Here is a 14,111-nt window from a genome sequence, read left to right as displayed (position 1 = left end):
CCTCATTTTGATGAGTGAAGGCTGCACAACCAAAGGTTCTAAGAATTGAGTAGTTGGCACATTTTCCATGCCATTTTTCATAAGGAGTATCACCATTTAATGCAGTTGAAGGAGTAAGATTAACTAGGTAACATGCAGTCATAACTGCTTCTCCCCATAATGACTTAGGTATATTAGAACTAATCATCATACACCTAACCTTATCTAAGAGGGTCCTATTCATCCTCTCAGTTACTCCATTCTGTTGAGGAGTGTAGGGAACTGTTCTATGCCTAGTAATTCCATACTCCTTGCACAGGTTATCAAAATCAGAATTGCAAAATTCTAAGCCATTATCAGTCCTAAGGTATTTTATTTTCTTGTCAGTTTGATTTTCTATTTGAGTTTTCCAGTTTTTAAAACTTTTAAAAGTTTCTGATTTATCTTTTAAGAGAACAATCCAAACTCGCCTAGAGTAATCATCAATCATAGACAAAAAATACCTATTGCCACCTGATGTGGGTTTTGATGCTGGCCCCCAAAGATCTGAATGAATGTATTCTAAGGCTCTAGAGGCTCTATGAACATTAGAGGAGAAAGATAGCCTATGATGTTTTCCTAGGACACAATGATCACAGAAAGGGATATCAGACACAAAGTCCTTACCAAAAACACCTTTATCACTTAGCAACTTAAGCCCTTTAACACTCACATGTGCTAACCTGTTGTGCCACTTGATAGTGACATCAGGATTGATTGATGCTATATGGGATCCTAGATTATTAATTACCTCAGCATTTAATACATAGATCCCATTTCTCCTTACCCCTTTACATACTACCATTGATCCTTTAAACATTTTTAACACCCCATTTTCAATTTTTCCAGTAAGACCACTCTTTTCTAATTCTCCAACTGAAATTAAATTTCTAGCCATTTCAGGTATATATCTAACATCTTTTAAATTTAAGACATAGCCATTGTCTAACTTAACAGAGATGTTTCCTATCCCAATGATTTTATATGCTAAGTTACTGCATACTATGGCATGCCCACCTTCAGATTCATGCAAGTTTTCAAACCAATGTTTTTGTGATGTAACATGAAATGATGCTCCTGAATCTAAGATCCATTCATGCATGTATGATTTTGCAGCAACATTAATTTCAGTGGAATCAGAATCTAAGAGCATGTAGACTTCACTAGGATCATATGAGGTTACTACATTAGCTTCTTCTTGATCCTTACCCTTTTCTTTATTTTTATTTTTCTCTGCATAGCAATCTTTAATAAAGTGCCCAATCTTACCACACCCATAGCACTTTTTCCCCTTACCTCGGTTTTTGGATTTGGACCTACTTCTACCCTTTTTCTTACTACCTCCCTCTTGATTTTTAAATTGGGACCTACCTCTCATCATATGGACCTCACCATGCCTTTTCTCATGTTTAAGTTCCATTTCTTTACTTCTTAAAGAATCTATAACAATTTCAGGTGTTAAGGTATCCCTACCATACTTAATGGCATTTTTTACCTCTTTGTAGATATCTGGAATTGCATTTAATAAGATCACAGCCTTATATTCTTCAGATACTGTTTCACCACAATTAGTGATATCTTGAACTAATTTGTTGAAGACATCTAAATTGTCATTTAGATCCTTAGAGGGGTCAATCTTAAAACTGAAAAAAATTTCTAACAAATAGAGTTTATTTGGTGTAGACTTCTTTACATATAATTTTTCCAATTTTTCCCATAGCTCTTTAGTTGTGTTAAGTTTTCCTACCTTTCTTAACACTGAATCAGAGAGGTGTAAGATTATTGAAGAGTATGCCAATTCATCAGCTTCTAGTATTTGTTCTTCTTTAGTACCTTCAGGGTATTTACCATCTATGGCCTTAGATACCTTTTGTTGTACTAAGATCCCCTTCATTTTTTGTTGCCAAATAGAAAAGTCCCCCTTCCCATTGAAAACCCCTAGTTCAAAGTGTGTAGTCATACTCACTAAGTATATGAGTTTCAGACAGAATATGCAGCCTAATTAAATTTAATACAAACACACAGTTTTAAAATTAATTCAGGCAGCAAATTCTCAAGAGGTTAATAAAACAGAACTGATCAGGACTAAACAGAGTAGTGAAGACTGATAAAGTAATCAGTATTATAGATTTGCACACAGCCAAGAATAACTGATATCACACACAGTAAATTATCAGAATGCACTAGGAATGTATCGGCAAAAAAAAAAATTTTGAGAACAGTAACAGCAGAACAAATAACTAAAGCTGATACAAAAATTTACCGAGCTAGATCTCAAGAGAGAGATCTAGAATGGAATCGGGTCGGATCTCTTGAGCCTGCCAACCTTCACGCGCCAAAGTCTGTCACTACACGCGCCGTTACCAGCCGGAGTGTAGACTGTCACGCGTCGGTCAGGGCGAAGCTACTCGGACTGATGATCACGGATCTGGGGTTGCTTTACCCCGAATCATTCACTGCACAAAGCAATAGGAGTTAACCGATTCGGGTTTCAAGTAAACCCTAGAACCACTTACCGTGAAAAAATCGATCGAAGAAACCAGAGGGCTTTTTCGATTAGGGTTTGATTTTGCACAACCCAGGAGCCACACAAGGCTCTGATACCATTTGTTGCGGAAGATTACTAATTCAAAAACAGAAAAGAGGTTAGAGCAATATATAATCAAACCAAATAGATATCGAACATATCAGCCAAGAACATGATAGAGCAAGAGAAACTCCCTGTAAATAACTTGTCAAGGCTCAGATCTGGGTCAGTCCAGATTATACCACCCAGGTAACACCAAAATAGGGACACCAAGCCTCACGGAAGCTCACAAGGGACAAGCCACACAAGACCCCCAAATCGGAACCCTAAACCCTCTCGGCCAGAACACCAATCTTCTCCCAAAACCACACAGGTAACGTTCACCACAAGATCCACCAAGGAACAAGAACGATCACAGAGATATGAGATGAAGAACAGTACCCCGAGAACTTACCTCAAGCGGATCTGTCGCGCCAAGTAAATAGAGGCTACTCACCGACTGACCATGGGCTTCCCAAAGGAAAGGAAGATCACTCCAAGAGGATGAGATCTGACCGAAGAAGGAAAGAACGAGCTTACGGATCTCAGCCATCGAAGGAAAGGATCGGGAGAGCAAAGAGAGGAAGAGAGAGAGAGAGAGGCCGTCAAATGAGGGCAAAGAAGGCAGAAAAGATGCCTTTTATATGGTGGTGCTAGGGCACGGTTGCAAAGGGCCATTTGGCTTGGGCTTCCTTAAGCCTTGAGCAAATGGGCTCAGCCCATTTCTCCTCCAAAGGCCTAATTAAGGGCTTATGGCCCGACTTTTAATGGGCTGCCAATGGGTGGTATTTTAGACGTTACTTCAATCCCGGGCCGAAGCCTATGAAGATAAACTCGAATATTTCGTCATAGCCTTAGGCCTCTTTGGGAAACAAAAAACAACAAATACGAAATGTTCTTGGTTGGCATGTCCATGGTGACTCATGTGTAATGCATAACTATCATTATATGAATAATTGCCCTTAATTGATGCAGTAAATTGTGTGGAGGAGCCAAGAGCTTTAATAGGCAACAAAGTGAGGATGTGTGAATGCCATTTAACATACCATTGTTTGTGGTTGTGTTGCATGGCATTGTGTTTCTATATTGCCTCGCGTTGTGATGTTGGATCGTGGGTTGCATTCATTGGGGGGTCATGCTTTGTATGTAATGGGAGCATGAGCATTGGCATGACACGATTGGCCTGTGAGTGCTGACTTGTGTATGTTAGGCAAGCATATGCATTAGAGCATTCGCGTGTGTGGATTCTTAAGTGGGTGTAGCATGGCCTGATGCTTAGCTTATGGGGCATTGTCATCATGTTAATGCTGCAAGAGCCATTGCACTCTTTATGTGTTGCATTGCATGGGGGTACTGGATCGAGGACCGTGTACTAGCCGAGGGCTAGGGGTACTAGACCGGGGACCATGTACTAGCCAAGGGCTGGGGGTACTAGACCAAGGACCATGTACTAGCCAAAGGCTGGGGGTACTGGATCAGGGGGCTGTGTACTAGCCAAAGGCTAGGGGTACTAGACTGGGGCCACTGGACAGACGATGGTGATTGATGTGAGATGAGAGCCTGGGGCTCACATTCTTGTTTTGGTAGTCTGCCCTTGGTTACAGCGAGCTTGTATACAGGGTCTTAGGCGCTATTATGTGAATTTCCTTATGTGAACCCCAAGGACCATATGTGTGCATTATGTGTGCATCTGTGCATTGATGTTATGGTTGGATATCGTGTGATAAAACTACATGGAATGGATTGTGTGTCATCTATGCTTTTGGGACTGGTGTGTGTCCATATGTGGTATGATATGAATGATGTTCAGGGAAGTCTGGTCATATCCAATTTTAGTTGTTTTATACACTTATCGAGCCTTAGGGCTCACTTTTGAAAAATGTGTTTGATGATATGTAATGAATTATAATTTCTTGGGAGAGATGTTGTCAAGCATAGAAGGCATGGATTAAAGTGAGGTTTAGTTATCGGGATTGTGATTTTCCTTGTCTCTGAATTGTTCATGCCTTCATATATTATCCTATTGATGTCTCCCTTTTGCTATATGCTTGCTGAGCCTTGTGGCTCACCCTTGCTTCTTTTGTCATTCCAGGTAAGTGGAAGATAATTATTCAGGGCGAGTTCTTGTTAGATGTGTACAGAGAAGCAAGGGTGGCTCACACCCTTGCTTCTTTTTGTCATTCCAGATAAGTAGATTGAGGGCATTATTAGAGGGTTTCATTTTCTATTTAAAGTTTTGATGCCTTTTTATTTTGAAAATGTATGGGTTGTAAACCCGAGCTTGTAATGTAAAGAATGATGTATAATATTTATTTTGGTTCTTATTGATAGTAAGCAAATATGGGAATGAAAAGAATTTTTGGCAAATTTTAAGTAATATTTGTATCTGTATCCTTTTTGAATGGACATTCTCTCGGACTTCCTATGCTAGCGGGAAATCCAGGAGCAGGCCTTGACAACCAGATAAGACATACTTAGTTTTAATGAAATTATGACTATTGATAGAGTAGAATGGAGAAAATAATCCATTTAGTTACCCCAAGTTCTTAGGTGAAAGAGTTAGCTAGGTTAGTGGAGTGAGTCATGATTACTTCTTTCCATAAAACAAATGCATAGGATTTCACCAAACTTAGGTAACTTTGATTGACCAATTCATGAAATTTTTTGTGTCTTTGGGAATATTTTGACTTTGTTCTAACTGCATTCTTGATGCAAGGAAATCTTTTGAAATTCATTATGGAACCGGATCTATTTCAGGTTTCTTTAGCTAGGACCATGTCAAAATTGGTGATCTTGTTGTAAAGAACTAGGTATATTTGAAGTGAGAGAGCATTTTTTTTAATCTTTATTTCATCATTTATATAGTTTTTCCTCCCTCAATGCTTTGTGATCATTAGGATTTTATTTAAGCAACTAAAGAGCCTAGTATCACATTCTTGGCTACTAAGTTCGATGGCATACTCAAACTTGGTTTTCAAGAGATTTCAGTTAGTAAAGTCGTGCCTCTCTGGTAAGTCTATTTTGTCTTTCTTATCAATATTATTAATTGATTATTATTCAACTTAATATTGGAAAGAGGTGCTTCCATATCAGCAGTGATCTCGACAACTGCTTTTGGGCTTTTGGTCTTATGGGCGTAGAGTTTGCATACGGTGTCCGTTTTCAACCCATAATATATGCTTTTGGGGTGGCTCGACGAGCCGGATTGAACTAACAACTTAGCTTCTATTCTTATAGTGTTTTAGCCATTTTAAATTGTATTTTATGTTTGATATAATCGTGCTTTTTTTAACACAATCCAAGCTTGCAACTTAAGACTTATCTTTACACAGTGTGTGACGCTCCGCTCCCACTTACAGGTGCCACTCGTGAACAATCATCTGAATTGTTCACATGCCCAGTCAATTATAAAGGGCGAACTATGTTTCAACACGAAATGCTTTAGTTGGAAACTAGGTTTCGTCCTTCCCTTTCGTCTTCTCAAGAATCGACTAGCAAAATGGGCTTTAGGAATTCCACACTTTTCAATTAACTTGCCCAATCACCATTTTTAAATCCTTTAATTCTTCTTCTTTCCTAAGAATTCCATCGGAGTCCAAATAATTTAAATTTCCAAACCACCCATTAATTTTACCCATTTCGAGGAAAAACTCATATAATTTAAATTTTCAAAAATTTTGGCATTTTCTCCAAAAATACTCAAAAATCCCTTTTATTTTGAAATTTCCTACCGCATACAGCCGCATGCTCGTGCGCCCTCACCCGTGCGCCAGTGCCTGCTGCCTGCGCGGCCCCCTGGTGGCCCTGTTGTTGCCAATTGCTTCTTCAGTTTTTTTTTTTTTTTTTCTTTAGGCTTCTTAGCCCAAACTTTTCAAAAATTAAATGCCAATACGAACATAAAAATATTCAACTTTTCCTCCATTTCCAATACCAAAAATAAACATCAAACATACCTCAAATTTTCCTTTTCATTTCACAAACAAGGCTTACACAACCCCCTTGATGCTTACACAACAATCATCAAAATAAATACACTCCATGCCCTTAAGCTTCAACAAGCCATTACTAACAAAATAAATTACAATACATGCATTAGGCTTCAACAAGCCATAGACTAACAAAAATCCATCAAAAAGTTTCAAGTTTGCAACATTCCTAACCTCTTGCCATATGAACAACCTACAAGGTGAGGATGAAAACCTCATGAGCTATAAAGCTCAGTAAGGGTGCAATGCATATAAATATGAATATAAACATGATTATGTATGCCAATTGCATGCAAATAAGGCTAAGTCCTTCCATCCTCACAACCCACTAAGGTTTGAGGCATCAACCTACCCCTCCCCACAACACTAGTCCTTCATATGACTATAGGTACACTAGAGCTCATACCATGCAAGTGTTAACCACTACATGCAAATGCTACATAAAAAATTGTATAAACCATATTTACCCACTTGCAAGGCCACCTCCACATGGGGCCATCCCTTACCTTCTTTTTTTTTTCCTTGGATTCCTAACAAGCTTGCTTCCAAGAACCTCCTTGCTTCCCCAAAGACTTCTTCTTAATAACAACCTTAAAACAAAATCTAAAGAGACTAAGCCACCATCAAGAGAAGCAAAAGAATTTACACAACAAGAAAAGAAAGACTTTCCCTTACCTTTCTCTTCTTCCCTTTTCTTTTCCTTATACTTTCTTTCTTCTAACTTGGGAAAACTTGGACTTAACATTCTCTTCCCAATTTATAGAAACTCTTAATCCATGCCAAGCTTCTAGAATAAATCTTGGCCATTGGATCTTCTTGATACTAGGTTAAATCCACACCCTCCACAACAAGCACAATCCATGTGCTTTGAAGAGCTATAATCTCAACCATTGATCAAATAGGATTTAATCTCCACCCTTGAGAAGAAACACAATCCTTGCCTCCTTGGAAGATATAATCTCATCCTTTGATTTTCTTAGACCAAACAATCTCTACCATCCATTCTTATAATTAAAATTAATCTTTAATCATGTTGGAAATCCATCCCAATCTTCAAGAATCAACTACGACCCTTGGATCAAATCTCATTCCAAGACCAAGTCTCCACCATTGGATCTTCTTGAATTCCCCACTTCTTTCTCATTTATTTAAATGAGACTATTTTCCATCATAAATGTTTGAAAATTTTCCCATTTTCTTTCCGAATTTCTTTAATCACCATAATGATTGCCTTCATTAATGCTAGAGTGACTATTTTCCTCTCCCTTTTCATTTATTTTTAATCACTCATTTCTCTTGGACATTAGCTTGCCAAGTGTCACTTTTAGACACCACCCTTGGCTTCCAACTTTAATCAAGGCCATCCATGTGACTCCACCACATTTACTTTTCCATTTTAGGAAAAATTTATTACTTCTCACACATAAATAAATTATAAGTAATTTCCCTCTTTAATAATTTAATTCCCTCATGAAATTATACTCCAAATTACCAAAATGTCCGTAGGAATTAACAATTCCATTCAATTGCACAAATGAGAACAATTCCCAACTAATTCTCATTCCAATAAGGGAATAATTTCCAAATTTCCCAATTACGCTATATTGGGTCCCATTACCCAATTTACCAAAATGCCCCTCCCGAGGCACCAATATTCCCATAGATTCACTTATCTCAAGGGCACTTTTTCGGAAGTTTCTATCATCCTTCTATATTTTCTAACACCACTAACATTGGGTGTTACACAGTGTGTTTATATATACATATATATATATAATTAGGGATACAAAATAAGAAAGACAGAATAAGTTCTCAATTAGGAAGGAAAAATAAGGAAATTCACAGAGACAACCCTAACATGTAGCATAAATTAAAACATAAACCCTCAAAATCAACCACAAAGTAATAGTTAGCTAGGGTTTCGTTACACATATAAAGGGATGAACGATTCTAATAACTAAGTACCTGAATATTGAAACTGAACAAAAGGAAAGAAACTAGTATCCGAACTGATTGAGATCCGAAAAGATTGGAAAAGCGATAGAGAAACTTACACGAAACCAAGATTGACGACGACACTGGCAACAGCGATATGCATGTGACGGCCCGCCACCTGGAGCCTCGGCTAGCATAGAGGATCCGTATGGAGGTCATCAATAGAATGATACAGAAACAACTCAAATAAGAACATTCATAAACACTCCTTGAATTACCACATATGCGCATCCATTCATGACATAAGTACACAAGTTCTAAGCTTCCATTAGATACAAAACCTCAAGCCAGGATCACAACAACATATACATAGGCTTTCAAAATATAAGAGAGTGACAAGTTTTTAGTAATACAACAAAAGACTGCTAATGACCTTGTCTTTAAGTAATCTCTATACACAGCTAAGTCTTCGGAGATCCACCTTTGTTAGATTCGCCTTCAGCCTTACCTTTGCCTTTTCCTGGAATGATGTAAGAAACAAAAGAATGAGCCACAAGGCCCAGCAAGCATAACAATGAAAGATAATGAAAATCAAATTATAGGGAAAAGGAATAAAGCCCATTAAGTCATGCACACCGACCCCATAAACCAAAGAAAATATATGCATGCATATGACTCCCATTAGCTTGTACAATTAGCAATGGACGCTTGGGGACAGACAGCTCCACTCCCAGGGTTGTGCTTGTGAGCACACATAAACCTCGAGGATATTTAGCTCCCACCCAAGGTCATAACAACTTCAAATTCCATGAGGTCATTGGGTCCGAATAGCTCCACTCCAAGGGCAGTGCTCACGACCACACACGACCCTTGAGGCCAATCAGCTCCACCCAATACCTAGGCTCACACACACATATATGCATACATTATGGCATGATAATGCATGAAACACACCCCCAAATATGCATCTCAACCATCTCTCATAATAGTTATTCATGAGACCTCAAAACTCGAACGTAGTAATGTCGTAGAACGTGGATTGGCTCCCAATCCTAATAGGTATGAATTTAAACCCTAGGGAGACCCTTCCAATCTTGTCCAAATAATACCCATAATATTTCAAATCGAAGCCTATCGAGTCTAGTTTACAACGCTTCAAACGGTTTATCAATCATATATCTATATAAAAAGTTATGGCCGAAATAGTAGAGGGTGCCCAATATAGAGTTGACTTATAGATAGTCAACTAATGAGATGATTAGTCAACCAATGAGAGCATTAGTCAACTATTGAAAGGATTAGTCGACTGGGCCGAGACCTGATCTTTTGGAGGTCAGCTAACCCACTAAATAGTCGACTATTGACCAAAATAGTTGACTAATGATCCCAGAAACGCACCGAAATGCTCGGGAACACCTCAAAATCAACCAAAACTCCAAACCATCAATCCCAATCACAAAAATACGTCATTCCCAACTGAATATAGGGTGAAAAGGACCCCATGTCAATGTCCAATTGAAATCAACATGAATAAATGAAGATGAGGGAGAGTTTATATACTTAACCAAAAAACATAAATCTTTCTCCAAAAACATAGAAGTTTCAAGCTCTATCAACAATCCACGAGAACTATAGATATTAAAGAGAAGAGAAGAACTAGAACTTGCCTTAATCACCTCTTTTAGGGACACCACTTGGAGAAGTTCCACCAAAGCCACCTCACTCCTCCTCAACTCAAATTAGATTAAAAAACAAGCAAGAGAAGATGGAGATGATGAAAATCCAACACTCAACCAAACCAAAACCCTCTTGGAGCTTGATTACCAAGGGAAGAAGAAGAAGAATGGAAAACCCTAGTTGCTCCCCTTTCTTCCTCTCACGAACACCCCTCTCCTCTAATTTCCTTCTTTTTCCCCTTTTTCTCCTCTTTCTTCACTTATATATATATACTATTATTAACCCTTCATTATTCAAGTAAAACCATATTCATTTACTAAACTTTGTCCAATATTCAAGCAAGATTCCATAATCTATATTACAATATTTCTGATACCTCAAATTCCATAAAATGCTTATTTACATACCTTACAAAGTTGTGGGTCTCACTTCCATTAGATTCAAACCTTTGAATTTTTCCCACATTCTCTCTACCTTGGTCACATTACCTAAAAATAACACATACAATGTCCTAATGTCATTACTCAATTAATTAAATATTCCTTCCCCAAATTAATATAATCCATTAAATGCTTATTTACAGTTTCTCCCCCCCTTAAAAGAATTTGGTCCCCCAAATTCATACCTGGCTATTCAAACAATTGGGGAAAAGATTGTTTCATATCATCCTCAAGCTCCTATGTGGTCTCTTCGAGCCCATGCCATTGCCATTGCACCTTTACATAAGGAATGGTCCGATTTCTTAACACCTTTTCTTTCCAGTCCAAAATGACTGTAGGAACCTCTTCATAAGATGCGTCTTCCTAGAGCATAAGGGTATGGTAATTAATGATATGCTGAGGGTCTGACACGTACTTTCGTAACATAGATACATGGAAAACCTCATGCACTCCAGCCAACTGTGATGGCAGGCCCAAGCGATAGGCTACAAACCCTACTCGCTCAAATATCTCGAAAGGTCCCACATAACGCGGACTGAGTTTCCCTGAAACTCCAAACCTCCACACACCTATCATAGGCATGACCCTCAGCCACACATAATCCCCAACAGCAAATTCCAAGCCACAACGTCATCTATCAGCATAGCTTTTATGCCGATCCTGTGTCGCCTTCATCTAAGCCTTGATAAGTCGAATCTTCTCAATGGTTTGCTCGATTACCTCAGGCCCTAACAAAACTCTATCCCCAGCTTCTTCCCAACAAATAGGTTACCTGCATGGCCTACCATATAAAGCCTCATAAGGTGGCATTCCAATGTTGGAGTGGAAGCTATTGTTATATGCAAATTCTACTAATGGTAAGTAATCATCTCAGCTCCCACGAAGATCTAGCACACAAGACCTCAACAGATCCTCTAAAGTTTGCATAGTCCACTCTATTTACCCATCGGTTTATGGGTGGAATGTCGTACTAAATTTTAACTGGGTCCCTAAAGACTCATGTAGGGCTCCCAAAAAATGGGATGTAAATCTGCTATCTCTATCTAACACAATACTGGCAGGGACTCCTTGTAGTCTCACAATCTCCTCAATATACAGCTTAGCCAATCGACTCAAGGGAAAGGTCTTTTTAATTGGAAAGAAATGGGCGAATTTTGTTAGTCGATCCACTATCACCTATATTGCATTGTGTCCCTTCTGAGTCCTAGGAAAACCCGTAACAAAATCCATGGAGATGTGATCCCATTCCCATTTTGGCACTGGTATAGATTGTAACAATCCGGCAGGCTTCTGATGCTCTGCCTTTACTTGTTGGCATACTGAACATTGTGACACAAATATAGCCACATCCCTTTTCATACCATCCCACCAAAAGCAGCATCACAAATTCTGATACATTTTGGTTGTCCCCGGGTGGATAGTATAACGAATTCTATGAGCCTCTAACAAAATTTCTTGTCTAAATTCTTCATTCTCTAGAACGCAAATACGGCCCTGATACAACAGTAAACCATCATCCCTTTGTCGAAATCCCAAGGCACCAAATATGTCCACATCCTCTAAGACTCGAACAAATTTCTTATCACTGGATTGTTGCTCTCGAATCCGGTCAATTAACTCTAGTCGTACTATTAGGTGGCCACAAAATATAACTGGTCTCCCCTCAGAGGATGAGATAGATAAATCACTGAGTTGCTTCAACAAGTTCCATTCCTACACTAGCATACTTGCAATGGAGGCTCCCAGTCTACTCAAAGCATCAGCCACCACATTGCCTTTCCCTGGATGTGTGACGCCCCATTCCCACTTACGGGTGCCATTCATAAACAATTAACCGAACTGCTCATATGCCCAGCCATTCGTGAAGGGCAGACTATGTTTTAACACAAAACGCCCTAGGTGGGAACTAAGCTTCGTCCTTCCCTTCCCTCAACCCTAGGATTCACTAGTAGATTTGGGCTTTAACCATACCACACTTGTCTAATTAATTTCCATTAAGTTTGCCCAATCACCATTTTTGTTTATTTTAATTCTTCTTTCCAAGAATTCCACCAGGCTCCATAAAATTCACCATTTCAATCAACCCATTGATTTTTTTACCAATTTTGAAGGAAAAACTCATATAATTTAAATTTTAAAAAAAATTGGCATTTTCTCTAAAAATACCCAAAATCTCTTTATTTTTGAAAATTCCTCCGGGGCCTATAATCAATCAAGAATTGCCCCAAGAATCCCCCAATTTTTCAAAAAAATTGGCCAGCGAGGCTTGTTAGCGCACTCGGGGCCCTGCGGTGTGATGGCCGCATGGGCCGCACGCGCCTACCGCGTGCCTGCTACACTCATACCACCTGTTTGCTGCACGCTTGCCGCCCACAACTTGCCTACATGACTCAAACATTTTCTTAACCTTTTTAGCCCAAATTTTCCAGAAATTAAATACCCATAAAATGCATCATAAATCTACACATTTCCAACAAAAATCATTTTCCCTAACACCCAAGATTTATTCCAAAATCAAATACATCCATGGTTTTAGGCCTTCACAAGCCATTACCAACCATTAAATTACATCACATGAAGCACATACAACAAATAGGCTTCCATAAGCCATGAACCCATAAATTAAATAAAACACATGCTAAGGCTTCTATAAGCCATATTTAATAAAACCCACCATGAGCTTCCCAACTTCAAGCTTGCAACATTCCCTTTTTCTCTTAGCACATGAACAACCTACAAGTTGAAGGTAAAAACCTCATGAGTCATTAAGCTCAATAAAGGTGCAATGACAATAAGTATGAATATGAATATAAAATGTTATGCCAATGCATGCAATGCAATAAAGTTAGGGATTTTACATCCTCACAAGCACCTTGGTTTGAGGCTTAAACCTACCCTACCCCACACAACCTCATGGCCATAGGTCCTTGAACACAAACAACATGCCAATGCACACATATGTGCTCATGAACCATACTTACAACCTTGCAAAGCCACCATCCCACAGGGTTATCCCTTACCTTTTCCATTCTTTGAAGCTTTAAGAACCTCCTACCTTCATTATCATCTCTTCTCCTTAAGAGATCCTTACACAACATAGATCTATATTACTAAAGGAGAAATAAAAAGAAAGAAATCTAGACTTTAAATGGCTAACAACATAATCTTCTTACATTTCTCCTCCTCTTCTCTTTTCTTTTCCTCCATTGGAAGGCTTCTCCTTCCAAGCTCTTCAAATGGGAAAAATTTGAGCTAAAGCTCTCTTTCCCCTTTTATACTCCTTTCTAACTTTTCAAGAATAAATCCTAACCATTGGATCTTCCTTGTCTTGACATATCTTAGCCATTGATTTCAATCCATGCAAGACTCATTCTTGGCCTTTGGATCTTTCCCCACTTTATGAGAGCAAATCTCATCCCTCCAAAGAAGCACAATCCAAGTGCTTGGCTAGGTTTAAATATCAACCATTCATTTCTTTAATACTTGGCA

The sequence above is a fragment of the Diospyros lotus genome, chromosome 1 (genome assembly GCF_014633365.1).
Source record: "Diospyros lotus cultivar Yz01 chromosome 1, ASM1463336v1, whole genome shotgun sequence".
Classification (NCBI taxonomy): Eukaryota; Viridiplantae; Streptophyta; class Magnoliopsida; order Ericales; family Ebenaceae; genus Diospyros; species Diospyros lotus.
The sequence above is the reverse complement of the archived record's forward strand: the minus strand, read 5'-3'. Positions refer to the sequence as shown.